The sequence below is a fragment of the Salmo salar genome, chromosome 14 (assembly GCF_965601325.2).
Source record: "Salmo salar chromosome 14, fSalSal1, whole genome shotgun sequence".
NCBI classification, from domain to species: Eukaryota; Metazoa; Chordata; class Actinopteri; order Salmoniformes; family Salmonidae; genus Salmo; species Salmo salar.
In genome coordinates, this window is record NC_138304.1 from 27,381,875 (window position 1) to 27,401,399 (window position 19,525).

A 19,525-nucleotide genomic window follows, 5' to 3' on the forward strand; every position below is an offset into this window, starting at 1 on the left:
TTCCAAGTTAATAAATATGTTAGCACTACAGGCCTTTGATATTTGCTTGCTCTTTGTTTGGTGAGGAGGAAAGTACAGAAGCACTTTAATGATAGTGCATGCCTTTAGGACGTGTTTTCATGTGGAACACAAATGGTGGATCTCTCTTGAAATTTAGCTCGAACTCTTTTACAACCTACATAGCATGAAGACTCAAGGGAGTGTTGGTTGGTTGGTTGGTTGGTTGGTTGGTTGGTTGGTTGGTTGGAATTAAAGCTTGTTGTTGGAAATATAGTTTTGGTTTCCAATGTTGAGGACAACTTTCAAATGATGGAATTTGATTTTCCTCTTTTTGAAAGTAAGACAAGCTTTTCATAAGTGGATAATGTATGGAGTTGATGGAGAAGTTACCTATACAGTATGAATGTCTTTATATTCTGTTTTCCTGTCCATTCCCTTTCCTTCCATATCCTTCAACTGTGGTGTGTTAATGCATGGTGATTTAGTTTAATTGCAATGGTAGATCCAATATGTTTTAATCTATATATCAAAATCTATAGACTCAGCCAGCCAACATTCTGTTCCATTGCCAGAAATGGGAATAAAAAAGTATGTTTGTATTTACATTGATGCTCAGCTGATAAGGGACTATTCTACGTGACAGAGGGATTACATATAGAATGTATTTCTGTGTTCAATCTTTACTTAAAACGTATTTCATCCAGATACTCATCTTTGCATTTTCTGATTCCTCTCAGCATCAGCATCAACACCTTCCCTCCATCCACACAGCTATTCCTTCCATTCGAATGTATGCATATTCATATCTTATATGAGCAACGTTTAGCATTGGGTATAGAAACAGATGGAGGTTCCTCCAGAACAGAATTGCAGGGGAAAGAGGGTTGGAGCTGGCTGTTTTCTGTGTGAGAGAGAAAGCAGGCTGAGCCCACGCTCTGTGCAGGCTGGGATGAATCATAAGAGTGAGTGGGCGGGAAATGCGTTTCTTTCCTCAGAAAGGCAGAGATTCTGCTCTGACGTATATCCCTGGCGTACTGGAGAATAAAGCCTCCAGGAAGTTCTTTTTTCTGACATTTTTTTTCTTGCACTTTCTCATTTTAATGCGACTGTATGTATTATGGATGTCTGTACTCAAATGGGATGACATCATCATTGACCTCTGACAACAGACAGGAAGTGTATATGCGTACATTGCAAACACCTGTGTCATAGAAATACACAACCTCCAAACAGTACCAAACCATTCCTTATCACTCGATGCTAGACTGGACAAAGAAGCTGTAAGTGTCCGGTAAATATTGATTGATAGCCTGCAACAGATAATAATTGAGTCTTTCCATCAACCCATGGACTCATACTGACCTGTTCAGACTTGCAATGTACAGGTTATATACTGTAATGGGATAGAGGAGGCTGTAAGACAGTGAGGTGTGTACACGTGGGTCATGTACTCCCTGAATGTCATCCCAGAGCCAGATTAATGAATGAATGAGGTCAGTGTGCAGAAGACAAGTGATACCGATCTGGAGAGCACATGAGCGGTGTCCTCATGCCGTTGTCTGCTTTGATTAATGGAGCTGCCATCAGAGCGTCTGCTTCCACTGCCAGCTGGGTGATCATCAGTACTCTCCCTCCTGAACACAAATAGCATTGCCTCCTCTGGTATGCCCTTACAAGAACATGGACCTGCTGACTGGATAACAGTGGACTATACCTAGGTTCAGGAGAACAACTAACTATAATGGACTTGGTAGTACACTAGAGGACCAAAATAGATATCCTTACTCTGTGTTGCAAAGGTGTTAGCTTTGAGGGTTTCCCTTGGCAAAGTAATGTAAGAGTTGAGTTTGTCTTTTCTCTCAATGCTGTGATTTAAAGACTGCTAAAGATACTTTTAGAAAATACTGTTTTGAATAGAAGTAGTCTGTCTGGCACCTATATGCCTATCAGTGAGTACCAAGTGCTGATGTGCTGGCATCTGAACCTTTTATTAACTGACATTTTGTCATAAATCTGAGAATTTGGCTTGGCCAGGCAATAGTCCCTTACTTTGGGGAGCAAAATTATATTATTGTCACCAGGGTTCATTTGGAGGGCACCATATTAGCCTTGAGGGTGTTCAATCAGATATACGTTTTCTTCGAGTGCACACCTTAGAGTGTGTGTCAGTTATGAACTGTGTTATTCAATGTCTTGGAGCCTTAGCCTCGAAACCACCATTACGTTACACAATGTTATTCAATGTCTTGGAGCGTCAGCCTCGAAACCACCATTACATTGATGCACCATGTTATTCAATGTCTTAAGAAACAGCCAGCAGCACTTAATTGACAATGTTGACCAGCGAGAGCCCCTTAGCTCATTTTCATAATTCTCTGGCTTGCTACTGTGGAAAGGATAGTTTTCTATTGTAGATCTATTGTAATACTAAGATTAGATAAGAGATGTGCCTGTCTTGCTGCTTCAGGGGTGGCTTTTGAACATCTAGCCCGCCTGCTTGACAGTGATTCTCACAGACAAGCCAGTCATGGGAACACAACGCAGTGAAAATTGTTCGTTTCCGATGAATTAGCTTTGAATGTTCAATCGCTGCTTCTTTACTCCAAATTCAAAATGAATGGTCTTGGTGGTGGATATGATCTCAGTGATATTGTCACAGAGCCATGAGACTGAGCATTTTACAATGCACTATTTAGTATTCCAGGAAACGTATCTTCCCTGGCTTCGCTTTTCCATCCACTTACTCAGCAGCTTTCCTCTTTCAAACATGAGTTTAGTAAAACGTGTTGTTATTAACAGATAAACACACTGCTCATATTCTAAGCACATAGGGGATGCCACTAGTTCCCACTTAGTTTCTGATTTTAAACTCTGTTAATAGTGGGGCTGCTTACCTGAAAAATCTTAAAGAATTGTGCACTTTGTGATAAAAGCATCAGAGGTAGATTAATATACCCTGAAAAGGTTTAGATTTGGAGCCAACCCAGATTTGGCCCCTCTGGGCATGGTAGAATTATTTTAAATGGCCAGCAGCAGTACCATTATTTTACATTTCAGAAGGACTGTTTTGAGATGAAGGCACCAAATTTGGAACAGAAATAGATTTATAGACTCTGAGAATATGTAGAAGTCCCAGATTTGGCCCCTGTGGGCTGAGGTGGCCATCTTGCAAAATGGCTGACTATGGTAACACTATTTTACAGTTCAGAAGTGCTGTTTTGAGATAAGCACACCAAATTTGGCACAGAGGTAGATTTATGTACCCTTGAAAGTCTTAGATATGGAGCCACCACAGACTTGGCACCTAGGGGCCTTGGCAGTCATTTTACGGAATTGCCACAGACGGTAATACAATTTTACAGTTCAGAAGGCTTATTTTTTATAAACACAACAAATATGGCAGAAGAGGTACACCCCTTAGAAATGTCCTTGTTTTTGAAAGAAATAACATCAAATTGATCAGAAATACAGTGTAGACATTGTTAATGTTGTAAATGACTATTGTAGCTGGAAACGACAGATTTATTTATGGAATATCTATATAGGCATACAGAGGCCATTATCAGCAACCATCAATCCTGTGTTCCAATGGCACATTGTGTTAGCTAATCCAAGTTTATCATTTGAAAAGGCTAATTGATCATTAGAAAACCATTTTGCAATGATGTTAGCACAGCTGAAAACTGTTGTTCTTTAGACTAGTTGAGTATGTGGAGCATCAGCATTTGTGGGTTTGATTACAGGCTCCAAATGGCCAGAAACAAATAACTTTCTTCTGAAACTCGTCAGTCTATTCTTGTTCTGAGAAATGAAGGCTATTCCATGCGAAAAATTGCCAAGAAACTGGAGATCTCATACAACGGTGTGTTCTACTCCCTTCACAGAACAGCGCAAACTGGCTCTAACCAGAATAGAAAAGGAGTGGGAGGCCCCGATGCACATCTGAGCAAGAGGACAAGTACATTAGAGTGTCTAGTTTGAGAAATGTCCTTCTAGGCAAAATAACACAGACACTGGACAGAGGAAGTAAAGTGGGAGATTTGTACAGGGTAAAAGGTATCTTGAAGAAGGAAGGCTATCACTCCATTTTGCAACGCCATGCCATACCCTGTGGACGGCGTTTAATTGGAGCCAATTTCCTCCTACAACAGAACAATGACCCAAAGCACAGCTCCAAACTTTGCAAGAACTATTTAGGGAAGAAGCAGTCAGCTGGTATTCTGTCTATAATGGAGTGGCCAGCACAGTCACCAGATCTCAACCCTATTGAGCTGTTGTGGGAGCAGCTTGACCGTATGGTACGTAAGAAGTGCCCATCAAGCCAATCTAACATGTGGGAGGTGCTTCAGGAAGCAAGGGGTGAAATCTCTTCAGATTACCTCAACAAATTGACAACTAGAATGCCAAAGGTCTGCAAGGCTGTAATTGCTGCAAATGGAGGATTCTTTGACGAAAGCAAAGTTTGAAGGACACAATTATTATTTAAATTAAAAAATCATTATTTATAACCTTGTCAATGTCTTGACTATAATTCCTAACTCATTTCATTTATGTTTTCATGGAAAACAAGGACATTTCTAAGTGACCCCAAACTTTTAGTAGTGTAGATTTGGGTTCCCCTAAAAAGATTAGGATATGGAGCCACCACAGATTTGGCCCCTGGGGACCATGGCAGCCATTGTACTAAAAGGCTGCAGACAGTACCACTATTTTACAAACTTCTAATCCACAAAAAGAAATGGCCTATACTTCTTCAGATTTTTTTTATGTCATGGCCTATACTTCTTGCCCTGGATCTCCCAAAAACCACAAGGTTCAACAGTAACACACAGTATAACACAATGAGTACAGATGGAAACACAGCATTCATGTTGGCCAAATTGTAGAAAAGTGTAGTGGAGGTGAGTTAGAATGCTCGTAATGAGGTAGCCCTGCCTGCATCTTAGAACTACCTTCAGCCCAAGACTGAACTTTATTTTGGTCTAATGGATAAGGCGTTGGGTTCTGAAGTGGGAGACCGGGGTTCACATCCTACCTTTTACTTGAACATGAAAATAAATGGCTACTAAAGCTACTTTGCAATGTCCTTATCAGGAGCAAATTCAGACTTAACTACAGCTGTTCCTGGGAAACAGGACAATTCTCTCGAGCTGTGCTTTAGTCAGAGCTGTGCCTGACACACAGAATATTTTACGTTCAACCAGTTCATGAAAAAAAGTATTCCACTAATTTAATATAATATTCTGCAATTTGAACAAATGAAAGGCTATGTCACATTTTAGTATGCCTTGGAATTTTGGTGGTGACTGTTGATCTGGAACAGCATCTGGTAAAGGTGTACTTCCTGCAACCTAAGGACCTCCAAAATCATCATTCAGAATTAGTCATTTTTGGGTCAGTGGAGGCAAACACACTCACAGACAGAATATACACCTTTCGAAAGAGATGCGTAAGTAGATAATCAAAAGCCCTGGAACTAACTAGCTAATTTACTAGTGGTTACTAAGCAAAAGGATCTCACCTGACCTGACACCCTCAATTCAAGTGTATGGTCAACCAATGCTGTCTATCAGCCAATGGCAACCATGTTACAAAAATGTTAGATGTACACAAGGGTCTCTAAAGTATAACATACAGTATAACATCTAGCCTAATTGGGGTTGAAGGCATTTTGTTAGACGGCTGTCACAGCCCCCATTGGCCAAAGCTGTGGAGCTTCCATATCTACATATTTTTGGGGTACATTAATCTACCTCTGTGCCACATTTGGTGCCGTTTATCTCAAAAAAGGCCTTCGGAACTGTGACATTTTATTTTCAAAAGTGGCCATTGTAAGACGGATGCCAAGGAACCCAGGGGCCAGCTCTGGGTCCATAAATCTAGCTCTGTGACAAACTTGGAGCCTTTATCTTGAAATAGTCCTTCTGAATTGTAAAATAATGGTACTGCTGGCCGGCATTTTCAAAGATAGCTGCCACAGCCCCTGGGGACAAATCTGTGGTGATGTTATATTCAAAGTATGACTGTCTATTATCTAAGTATGTAGTATCCATCTTGCATGTTGAGCAAGTAGTAGAGCAGTATCTGTTGTTAGTGGCAGAGTGAGCCAGGACTCCATGCCTTTATTGATATTAACCAGTGTCTTTATTGATAACATCCGAAGATGGCAGTGCCGCTGTTGGCTATATTTAATTTCAGCCATGTGCAAGCTATTATTGAAAATATCAGATACATTTGCAGCAATTTTGCAACAAGGTTTATAGTTTTAAAATACATATTGTTTCCATGGTGACATGTCCTGTCCTTCCTTTCCTTCAGCGATATTCCCTGAAGCAGTATGCATGTGTTTGCTTACATATACACACATGCCATACTTTGACAACCCAACCCAAACTAAATGCCATGAAAATGTGAAAACATTACAATAATGCATCCTTTTCTGTAAACCACTTGAAATAGACCTGTATCAACTGTAAATGGCACAGTAGTGTGTTGATATCCTTTTAGTATACTTGATAGAGCCTTTCACAGCCTTGTTTAGATCCATTAACGTCTTACGGTCACAACCTTTTCAAGTTTGCTCCGCATGGTGAAATCCATTTGTCAGGGATGCATAGCTACACTGTCTGGGCTGTGGTGGCTTCTGGTTTTCGTGCCTTGCTTAGTAACTAATTCAGACCTGGGAATTCAAGAGTGTTAATATATCTTCCTGATGTATTACCCTTACTGGAAAAGTATCCAATCAGATGAGACAACCATCAACATTCTGGTCCATGCAACATTCTGGTTCTTATTATTTCATCTGTAAAATGTATTATTAGTAAATTACCAGTAAACCACATAATAGCTGTGTTATATTTAAGCAGTAAGGCACGAGGAGGTGTGGTATATAGCCAATATACCATGGCTAAGGGCTGTTCTTATGGGAGTGCCTAGATACAGCCTTTAGCCGTGGTATATATTGGCCATATACCACAAACCCCGAGGTGACTTTTTGCTATTATAAACTGGTTATCAACGTAATTAGAGCAGTAAAAATAAATGTTTTGTCATACCCGTGGTATACGGTCTGATATACCATATAGTTTATAATCACATTATAAACTAACATCTAAATTGTTGAATCGTTACAAAGAGAAAAAAACATAACATGGGCCCCGAGGGGCCTTCAGTGACAAATGACTTAAAACGTGTCATACTGATCTCATTTATTGATCAAGATTAGTACTGTAACATGTCGGTCAGTTTGTCCTAATATATTTTAAATAAAATAATTTCACATCTGTAATGGAAATGTGTTAGTTCCATAGGTTATGTATATTAGGGTTAAACCAATGAGTGTTCACATACAGTACAGGAGAGCATCCAATGATTACACATGTTCTTATGATAATGTCCTACTGAGCAACACACAAACCTTAAAGAAAGCGCCATATAGTGAAAAATGTTGAGTCTATGTAGACTCTCAATAGTGTTGGCATGTATTTCTGTGACTCAGGCTTTTGTTTGCCGGCTTCCTTAAAGCCAAAAATAACCTCATCTGAGCAGATTCTCTCTCCTCCTACACAGAATTCAAAACGCTTGGCACAGGCGCTTTGAAAACGATCGTCGAGAGGTTTTAGCTGTCAATCTGATGGATTTTTCTGTTTCCATCCCTCTAGAGAATGCAGTTTGTCCAACATGTATATATGTTTCCTTAGTGGTGGCAGGTAGCCTAGTGGATGGAGCATTGGGGCAATAACCGAAAGGTTGCTGGATCAAATCCCCGAGCTGACAAGGTAAAATCTGTCGTTCCGCCCCTGAACAAGGCAGTTAACCCACTGTTCTCCGGTAGGCTGTCATTGTAAATAAGAATTTGTTCTTAACTGACTTGCCTAGTTAAATGTATTTTTTTTTTTTTTTTGTGTGACTTTTTGAACATTCATCTTGTATATGCTATTGTATTTCAATTGAGTTGTTTTTGCCAATCCTGAAAGCACTACAATGCACAGGCCTAATGGGTATTCTATTTATGTCTCGATTCTTCCTGTCGGCCTGATATAAGCAGCTTGGGTCCTTTTAAATCAAATGAACCAAATCATACATCATTTCAGAAAAGCCTTAGACAAATAATATGCTGCTGCAGTGTTGGTACATTGTATACAATGATGTTACTATTGCAGCGGTGTGTTCATAATTTGTCCACATTTTTCTATTTCCCAAACCACTCATAAAACAGGACTACATGTGTAGATACAGTGTAGCTCATGATCCTTCAGTTTGTCATTAAATTAACTAAAGTGAAGAAATTAATCAGATTCATCCAATAACAGTTCCATTCATAAAGCCAGGTCTACATGCTGCTCATGCAATCAATGTCCCTAACCCTAAGCTAACCCTGGCATCTACAGTGAACTCAAAAAGCATTGTGACAGTGACTTTTATTGTAAATAAGAATATAATATGTTTCTAAACACTACATTAATGTGGATGCTACCATGATAACAGATAATCCTGAATGAATCATGAATAATGATGAGCGAGAAACAGACACACAAATATCATACTCCCCAAGAAATGATAACCTCCCCTGTTATTGTAATGGTGAGAGGTTAGCATGTCTTGGAGGTATGATATAAAATGCTAACCTCCCCTGTTATTGTAATGGTGAGAGGTTAGCATGTCTTGGAGGTATGATATAAAATGCTAACCTCCCCTGTTATTGTAATGGTGAGAGGTTAGCATGTCTTGGAGGTATGATATAAAATGATAACCTCCCCTGTTATTGTAATGGTGCGAGGTTAGCATGTCTTGGAGGTATGGTATTTGTGTGTCTGTAACTTTCTCACTCATCATTATTCACAATTCATTAAGGTTCACCCAATACGGTTCACCCAATATGGATGAAAATACCCTTCAAATTAAAGCTGACAGTCTGTACTTTAACCCCACAGTCATGTATAATTTCAAAGTGCTGGAGTACAAAGCAAAGTCCAGCCAGGCATTCACTCACAACCTGACAGCACTGAGAATTGGAGACTTTTGAAGGCCTTTGACATCAGTGTGTTTCAGTGTGTCACCCTGGCCCAGGCAGCATCATAATAGGCCAGAGCAGGGCCACAAATCATTAAAATCCAGATGGAAAATATTTACACAAGAAGCAACCTAATATCACACAGTCAAACTCTGTCATTTAGTAAGTTCACCATTCTGCCATTCTCACTGGGAGGGAGGCGGGTGGAGAAGAGGCCCTCTCATTACAGACAGGTAGAGCTGTGGACCTTTAATGGTTTGACAGAGGATTGTCAGGAGACATCATATGATGGATCTCTGCACTTCAGAAGGGACAATAGCAAGATATTGAACCCTCAGTGGCCTGTCACTCCTATTGTAGAAGACACCTGAAATATCATGATTCATATCATAACCCAGCAAGAAAGTTTGCCATTGTTGTTGAATTACCTTTTTTACAGAGGGCCAATAACCAGGAAATAGTTACAGAGAGTGTCACGATATCCTTAGATAGCAGGATGGGGTAGAGTCATGCGCAGGAGACTGAGGTCCGTTGAACAGACGTTTAATAATCCACAAGAAAATATGCCGCAGCAAGGCAGGGTGCACAATCAAAATACACAGGAGGACAGCTCCAAAATCCACACAGACGGGGCGCAGCCCGGCAACCCTAATGCCTAACAAAAATACGCGGCGTAGAAGAACACAAGAAAATCCTGACTACCACAATAAACATGACAACTAACAATCCCGCACGAATCCCCAAATGAAACAGACAAACTAAATACCCCCCACTAATGATTAACAAGGAACAGGTGCAGAACTAAACAGACATAACCAAAAGACACAGAAACATGAATCGGTGGCAGCTAGTAGGCCGGCGACGACGACCGCCGAGCACCGCCCGACCGAGGAGAGGCGCCACCTTCTGTGGACGTTGTGACAGAGAGTAGGTCCTTGTTTGATTGGTTACAGACGTTGATACCTTATTTTTGTTATTTTTGTTATTTTACATTTTTAGGGGGAGTGTATATTGCAAATAGACTGTGGTTTCTATCATTGTAATTGTCTGCATCATTTCCAATCCCCCATATATATATATATATATATATATATATATATATATATATATATATATATATATATATATATATATATATATTATTTTTATTTTATTTTTTTTCTTCCCTTTATACATACAGCTTATATGTACTATAGACATTTTATGGACACAGTATATTTTACATTAGTTATCTTTTGTTTGTTTTTAAGTCAGATCCTCCAGCTACCCTCAACCCCTCCCATCTCTCTCTGAAGACCATCTAGTTTTGATTTCGATTTGTCATATATTTTTAACTGTGCTGTGATGTTTCACAAAAGTTCTGAACCTATATACATTTTACGGACACAGTATATTTTACATTAGTTCTCTTGTTTTTTGGGTTTTTTTTTTGTCCCACCCTTCAGCTCCCCTCAACCCCTCCTGTCTATCTCTGAACACCATCCAGTTTTTATTTCTGTTTGTCACATATTTTTCAACTGTTCTGTGATGTTTTACAAAAGTTCTGAACCTTTCTATTCTCATAGTTTCTACGGATTGTAAATTAAAAAGAACATTTTTTGCTAAGAGTATTATTATATTATTGATCGATTGATTGCTCCAAAAGCTCCATAAAAAAGCCAGACTACGGTTTGCAACTGCACATGGGGACAAAGATCATACTTTTTGGAGAAATGTCATCTGGTCTGATGAAACAAAAACAGAACTGTTTGGCCATAATGACCATCGTTATGTTTGGAGGAAAAAGGGGGAGGCTTGCAAGCCAAAGATTACCATCCCAACCGTGAAGCACAGGGGTGGCAGCATCATGTTGAGGGGGCCTACAAACCTGACTCAGTTACACCAGCTCTGTCAGGAGGAATGGGCCAAAATTCTGCCAACTTATTGTGGGAAGCTTGTGGATGGCTACCCGAAACGTTTGACCCAAGTTAAACAATTTAAAGGCAATGCTACCAAATACTAATTGAGTGTATGTAAACTTCTGACCCACTAGGAATGTGATGAAAGAAATAAAAGCTGAAATAAATCATTCTCTCTACTATTATTCTGACATTTCACATTCTTAAAATAAAGTGGTGATCATAACTGACCTAAGACAGGGAATTTTTACTAGGATTAAATGTCAGGAATTGTGAAAAACGGAGTTTAAATGTATTTGGCTAAGGTGTATGTAAACTTCTGACTTCAACTGTATAACATTCTATTGGTTGCAAGAATTTTGTATAATAATTTAAATAGAAAAACTCTACGTTTTGAATTTGGCATTTTGTGTCAGTTCATAAACCATGTGCCATGGAATTTGTACATCGAAAATCTCTTCCCAAGCAATCTGTATGGCACAGCTGTCAATTTTTTGGTCCTTAAATGAAACTGGTATATTTTTTTATTTCTCACAATTTTAACCAATTGTGGTATTTAATGCAGGGCTAACAGACAAGTTCCTTACTTTCTCCCCCTTACACTTGCCTCTTCCATTTTTGTGGTAATGCTGCAATTAGCTGGTTGTAATGTTGGATAGTTGTTACCTTATTGGTAATTAGGAACACATCAAAACCTAATCTGTGTCCCATCATATTACCTATATAGATAGTGCACTGCTTTTGTCAATGGCTCTGGTCAAAATTAGTGCACTAGGGCATAGGGTTCCATTTGGGACGCAACCCTAAGTATTTGGTATGTTCAGATTATGAACCCGGAATGCAAAGACAATATGTGAAACAATTGTGTAATGTCAGGATTCTAAATGTGAATGCTTTTGAGTAATGCTGTCACTGTATGGTTCTTTATCTCAGTTGTTCAGGTAGTCAAGGGTATGTTGCTGGCTATGAAAAGACATTAGAAAAAAGAGAAAAGCAGTAGAGGACAACTGATGAAAGGAGAGAGCTGAGTCCCACTCTCCTTTGGACATGGTCTGTCTTGTCGACAGCACTCTGATACTGTCTAGCAAGAACTTCTCTCTGTGTGTCTGTCAGATTATTGCCTTGAATTACAATTATCTATTTATCTGTTTTTCAGGAAAAATGATTCTCAGTGGTGATTCAAATGCTCGACGGTATGCTTGGGAATGGGATAGCTAGCTACCATATCTTTCTATGCTCTTTCCACACTCTCTCTCACCCTCTTTCTCTCCCCCCTTCTCTCTCTCTTTCCTATCTCTGTGTCTCTCTCTCTTCCCTTTGTTCCATCTGCTCTACTTGCCTCTGTGTAATGACCCTTTTCCCTCAGAGACCAATTACTCACTAACCGTAACCACTCTCATTAATATTTACTGTATGAAACATACTGATGGATAGTTTTCATGCAACACTATTGTAATTACACATATAGTTAGCTATTCTGTGATTGGTGATTGTGACATCCAAACCACTGTTTCCACATCTTTGAACAGACCCTTAATATTATTGGACACTCTTTAACATAAAATGTGAAGTATCTAGGATAAGTTTCAGTTGGAAATAATGAGTTACTTCTTTTTCACTTGGAAACTTCAATCAGTCAATCAATCAAATGTATTTATGAAGCCCTTTTTACATCAGCCGATGTCACAAAGTGATATACAGAAACCCAGCCTAAAACCCCAAACAGCAAGCAATGCAGACATAGAAGTGTGGTGGCTAGGAAAAACTCCCTAGAAAGGAAGGAACCTATGAAGAAACCTAGAGAGGAATCAGGCTCTGAGGGGTGGCCAGTCCTCTTCTGGCTGTGCCGGGTTGAGAAACTTGATTTTATACAGATCCAATTAAGTCTCCTTTACTATAATATTGCCTCAATCAAGACTGTGATGAGGCATTATTATACAACCAAAGGCACCACTTGGATAATCTGGAAAACAGTTGATTTTGACAAGTATTTGGCTCTCTGTGGTTATATTGTTTGTGGGGCAGAAAACTGAGCGAACGACTGCAAGCTCTTCTTCAAAGTTTCCCATGCTTTAGGATTCAGCAGTGAAAGATAGCTAGGGCACCTTGTTAGAGTTGACTGTACTGTACAGTACTAGTGGAGCTGTCATCTTATGTTAAAAAGCTATTAAGGATCGGAACCTTTTTTTCAATTTTCGCCTAAAATGACATACCCAAATCTAACTGCCTGTAGCTCAGGACCTGAAGCAAGGATATGAATATTATTGGTACCATTTGAAATGAAATGAAAAGTTAAATTAATGTAGGAGAATATAACACATTAGATCTGGTAAAAGATAATACAAAGTAAAAAAACATGTTTTTTTTGTTTGTTTGTTTTTTTTCATCATCATCATTTTTTTCATCATGAAATGCAAGAGAAAGGCCACAATGTATTATTCCAGTTTAGGCGCAATTTAGATTTTGACCACTAGATGGCAGCCGTGTATGTGCAAGGGTTAAGACTGATCCAATGAACCATTGCATTTCTGTTAAAAATGTTGTATCAAGTCTGCCTAAAAATGTGCCTAATTGGTTTATTAATACATTTTCAAGTTCATAACTGTGCACTCTCCTCAAACAATAGTATGGTATTATTTCACTGTAATAGCTACTGTAAATTGGACAGTGCAGTTAGATTAACAAGAATTTAAGCTTTCTGCCAATATCAGATATGTCTATGTCCTGGGAAATGTTCTTGTTACTTAGAACCTCATGCTAATCACGTTAGCTCAACCGTCCTGTGGGGGAGGGGGGGGGGGGACCAATCCTGTAGAGGATAAGCAGCCTGCTGCCTGTGGAAGGCCAAGTATGTCAGGGAAGCCAGCATCACATTTTCCCCATGCAGTGGATGGTCCTCTCTGGAGTCAGAGATGCTGCATACTGTACTTCAGATGTCCTTTGGGAGTTCTCTCTCTGAATGTGTTGAAGAGACCACCTTCCAGACTCACACACTGCCTGTGTTCCAAATAACCCATAGGGCCCTGGACCAAAGCAGTGTACTATTTAGGGCGACAGGTAGCCTAGTGGTTAGAGCGTTGGACTTGTAACCGAAAGGTTGCAAGATCGAATCCCTGAGCTGACAAGGTAAAAATCTGTCATTTTACCCCTGAACAAGGCAGTTAACCCACTGTTCCTAGCCCGTCATTGAAAATAAGAATTTGTTCTTAACTGACTTGCCTAGTCAAATAAATAGCTAATAGGGTGCCATTTGTGAAACAGCCACTGTAAAACTTAAGATAATTTATGTTCCTCCCTAGACAATGGCAGAGCAGATACAGTGAGGGGAAAAAGTATTTGATCCCCTGCTGATTTTGTACGTTTGCCAACTGACAAAGAAATGATCAGTCTATAATTTTAATGGTAGGTTTATTTGAACAGTGAGAGACAGAATAACAACAAAAAAAATCCTGAAAACCGCAAAAACGAGATTCTTCAAAGTAGCCACCCTTTGCCTTGATGACAACTTTGCACACTCTTGGCATTCTCTCAACCAACTTAACCTGGAATGCTTTTCCAACAGTCTTGAAGGAGTTGCCACATATGCTGAGCACTTGTTGGCTGCTTTTCCTTCACTCTGCAGTCTAACTCATCCCAAACCATCTCAATTGGGTTAAGGTTGGGTGATTGTGGAGGCCAGGTCGCCTGATGCAGCACTCGATCACTCTCCTTCTTGGTCAAATAGCCCTTACACAGCCTGGATGTGTTTTGGGTCATTGTCCTGTTGAAAAACAAATCATAGTCCCACTAAGCACAAACCAGATGGGATGGCGTATCGCTGCAGAATGCTGTGGTAGCCATGCTGGTGTAGTGTGACATGAATTCTAAATAAATCACAGACAGTGTCACCAGCTAAGCACCCCCACACCATCACACCTCATCCTCCATGGAACCACACATGTGGAGATCATCCATTCACCTACTCTGCGTCTCACAAAAACACGGCGGTTGGAACCAAAAATCTCAAATTTGGACTCATCATACCAAAGGACAGATTTCCACCGGTGTAATGTCTATTGCTCGTGTCTCTTGGCCCAAGTATGTCTCTTCTTATTATTGGTGTCCTTTAGTAGTGGTTTCTTTGCAGCAATTCAACTATGAAGGTCTCATCTCAAACAGTTGTTGAGATGTGTCTGTTACTTGAACTCTGTGAAGCATTTGTTTGGGCTGCAATTTCTGAGGTGCAGTTAACTCTACTGAACTTATCCTCTGTAGCAGAGGTAAATCTGTGGCGGTCCTCATGAGAGCCAGTTTCATCATAGCTCTTGATGGTTTTTGAGACTGCACTTTCAAACTTCTTGAAATGTTCTGGATTGACTGACCTTCATGTCTTAAAGCAATGATGAACTGTCATTTATCTTTCCTTATTTGAGCTTTTCTTACCATAATATGGACTTGGACTTTAACCAAATAGGGCTATCTTCTGTATACCACCCCTACCTTGTCACAATACAACTGATTGGCTCAAACATGTTAGGAAGGAAAGAAATTCCACAAGGCACACCTGTTAATTGAAATGCAATCCAGGTGACTACCTCATTAGGGTGGTTGAGAGAATGCAAAAAGTGTGCAAAGCTGTCATCAAGGCAAATGGTGGCTACTTCGAAGAATATAAAATATATTTAGTTTTGTTTAACACTTTTGGATTACTACATGATTTCATATATGTTATTTCATAGTTTTTATGTCTTTGCTATTATTCTACAATGTAGAAAATAGTAAAAAAATTAAGAAAAACCATTGAATGAGTAGCTGTGTCCAAACTTTAGAATTTTTATATATCTTGCCATTTCCTCTCCACAAGCGTAATTTGTGTTAATTATAGACATGATGGCTGCATCAAATACTTATAAATCATTACTGTGTGGGCTGTCATTATGTGTTTCCAAAACTCCCATTCCTTGGCAGCAGCTAATGGGGATCCCTAATAAATACAAATACAAATACAAAACTAGCTCTCTCTCCCGCCACAGAGAGTGATATCAGGAACCTGGGGTGGGTTGGGGGCTGAAGCAGCGGTTCAACCCCCAGTACCATTAGAGGATCACAGTGGCCAATAATAGCCCAATAATAACATGGCTGGTTGCTCACTCTCTGCCACCCGTTGAGCCCCCTTCCTTCATGCTGTGTGTGGCGCCATGCGGCCCGGTGTGTGCTGCTTCCTGACCTGAAGGACGTCACACAATTAACACAGCTGAATGAAGAGCCCCTCCGCCTGCTGCAATTACTCTGATGTGCCTTGCATGTCAAAGAAAGGAATCAAGACGATGTTTGTGCTCTCGTGTCTTTGGTATTTATCTCAAGACGTGTGATTCAAAATACTGCCTCATTGTTAAGTATGTGGTTATGATCTGTTCAGTTGTACAGTGCAACCAGAAGAAGACAGTGAACATATTCTTGTTGTCAGTGTTGGTTGGTGGAGAGGAGGCTTTTCTATTTTATTTTTGTACATTTTCTTCGGGGGGTAGAGGTAAAAAAAAAGAGTCAAAGAAATACGTACTAAGATAACCCCAAACCATTCCCCCCTCAGTCTCCATCCACCCACCTGCATCCTCCCCACCCGGAAACCATGTTATAATATTACATGTTTTTGCAGCAGTGCTGCCTGCCAGCAGTGATCTTCTCTGAGTGATTGAGAGATGCAAGGGGCTATTATTGTTAGGTAACATAATAGATGCAAAGCATTTAATATTTTCATTCATGCACTTCGAAACTGCAGGGCACTGCCTCATCATATGAAGGAATGTGTCTACCTGATTTAGGGGACACAGTGAACAGTTGGGAGTTGGGGCAAATCTCATCATAAAACATTTCCTTGGTGTTAAGTACAGTCTGTGAACAAACTGAAAATGTATAAATTGATGGTTCGAATTACGGGATGCCAAGGTCATATTTTTCGATATTCTGTTCCATTTAAAGAGTTGTTCAGATTCAATCTGATCTGTGGACCTTACTTTTTTAATGGCTAGCTCAGAATATGAACTTTCCAAAGGTTGTTTATATATTATAGAGATCAGTCCTTTTAGGAGCCCAGATAATGTTTTTATAAATCCCGTCATTGGATGGTTCGGTAGTTGGGTTTCCCAAGGGACTCCAAAAATTGTTGCAAGCAGCATATTCAAAGTCACCAACGCTCTGGATAACATGAAAACAGTCTAACCAGCTCTTCTAGGTTGAGTAAAATGGTCAGAGTGAGGTGTTCTCTCATTTGTGTCTGGAAGTAGCTAGCAAGTTGGCCAGTCAGTTAGCTTGGGTGCTTGACTGCCGTTGTGAGGTCAGAACACTCGGATCAACCCTACTCCTCGGCCAGAGCATCCAGTGTGCACTCGGAACGCTCTTAGAGCGAAACGCTCTGAATTTATGAATGGACAATCTGACAATGCTCTGAATTTACGAACAACCAGAGCGCACTCTGAGCACTCTCTGGCACTCCAGAGTGAATTTTCGAACTCACCCATAGACAAAAGGAGTTGCCTGGTAATGTGTATGTATCTTTCAAATCTTGGAATGTTCTCAAACCATTACAGTCCATTATATTGTTAAGAGTACAGATTACACATTTGGACCATTGGAGGGATGTGATCACAAGATCACAAGGCATTATTGTGAAATATTGGAGTATGGGCATACCATTTTGATACCCAGTTGCAATGTTTGTAAATTTTGCACCAAATTGTCTAAGCAATAATAGCACCAAAGCAGAGTTTACATTATTTAAGGGATATATCAGTGAAGACCACCTCTTCCATGGCAATATGAGACACCATATTTCTCTCTATATTGAGCCAGGGGGCAGAAGAATCATGTCTAAACCAATTTAGGATGGGGCGAAATGCTAGTGCTTGGAAATACGATTTAACGTTTGATACGGATAGTCCTCCTACGTCTTTCCCTCTTTGTAAATTCCAGCAGCCAGAAGGGGGAGCTATGGGAATCAGTGAGCAACAGCAAACATTTTTTTACTCATCAATCTACACACAATACCCCATAATGGTCTTTAGAAACGTTTGCAAATGTATTAAACATTTAAAAAACAAATACCTTAATTACATAAGTATTCAGACCCTTTGCTATGAGACTTGAAATTGAGCTCAGGTGCATCCTGTTTCAATTGATCATCCTTGAGAGGTTTCTACAACTTGATTGGATTCCACCTGTGGTCAATTCAATTGATTGGACATGATTTGGAAAGGCACACACCTGTCTATATAATGTCCCACAGTTGACAATGCATATCAGAGCTAAAACCAAGCCATGAGGTCGAAAAGATATTGTCCATAGAGCTCCGAGACAGGATTGTTTCGAGGCACAGATCTGGGGAAGAATACCAACAAATGTTTGGAACCACTAAGACTCTTCTTAGAGCTGGTGTACTGACCAAAGTGAGCAATTAGGGAGTTGACCAAGAACCTGAAGCTCACTCTGACAGAGCTCTAGAGTTCCTGATGGGACAACCTTCCAGAAGGACAACCCTCTCTGCAGCACTCCACCAATCAGGCCTTTATGGTAGAGTGGCCAGACGGAAGCCACTCCTCAGTAAAAGTCACATGACAGCCAACTTGGAGTATGCCAAAAGGCACCTAAAGACTCTCAGGTCATGAGAAACAAGATTCTCTGGTCTGATGAAATCAAGATTGAACTCTTTGGCCTGAATTCCAAGTGTCACATCTGGAGGAAACCTGGCACAATTCCTACGGTGAAGCATGGTGGTGGCAGCATCATGCTGTGGGGATGTTTTTCAGCAGCAGGGACTGGGAGCATAATCAGAATCGAGGGAAAGATTAACCGAGCAAATTACAGAGAGATCCTTGATGAAAACCTGCTCCAGAGTGCTCAGGATCTCAAACTAGGGTGAGGGTTCACCTTCTAACAGGACAACGACCCTAAGCACACAGCCAAGACAACGCAGGAGTGGCTTCGGGACAAGTCTCTGAATGTCCTTGAGTGGCCCAGCCAGAGCCCGGACTTGAACCCCATCAAACATCTTTGGAGAGACCTGAAAATAGCTGTGCAGCGACGCTCCCCATCCAACCTGACAGAGCTTGTGAGGATCTGCAGAGAAGAATGGGAGAAACTCCCCAAATACAGGTGTGCCATGCTTGTGTCATCATACCCAAGAAGACTCGAGGCTGTAATCACTGCCAAAGGTGCCTCAACAAAGTACTGAGTAAAGGGTCTGAATACTTACGCAAATGTGATTTTGTTTTTGTTTATAATAAATTAGGAACATTTAAAAAAAAAAAAAACAATTTAATACATTTTAGAATAAGGTTGTAATGTAACAAAATCAAGGGGTCTGAATACTTTACGAAGGCACTGTATATATACAGTATATATGTATAAACTGTACACTCCGGAGGGACTGTGAAATGAAAAGTGTTAAAAAGAAAATTATCTTTCTCCAAATGATTCTGGTAGAATAATGGTCTTCCCTTACACATTACAAGGGGATAGGATGCCGCTCCTTCTGCTCCACTATTGATATTCATGGTGATTCACTCATGACAAGCACATCAACATACCAGACAGCCAGTCAAAACCGTGGGCCCAGGGAAACTAGCTAGTGTCGCAGAGG

At 40.2% G+C, this 19,525-nt stretch overlaps 1 protein-coding gene across 3 annotated transcripts in view; it reads left to right on the forward strand.

Moving 5' to 3' along the window:
* The window catches only part of dlgap1a (discs, large (Drosophila) homolog-associated protein 1a), a 100,279-nt gene that overhangs the window by 48,204 nt on the left and 32,550 nt on the right, over positions 1–19,525 (forward strand). The gene's annotated exons all lie outside the window — the stretch shown is intronic.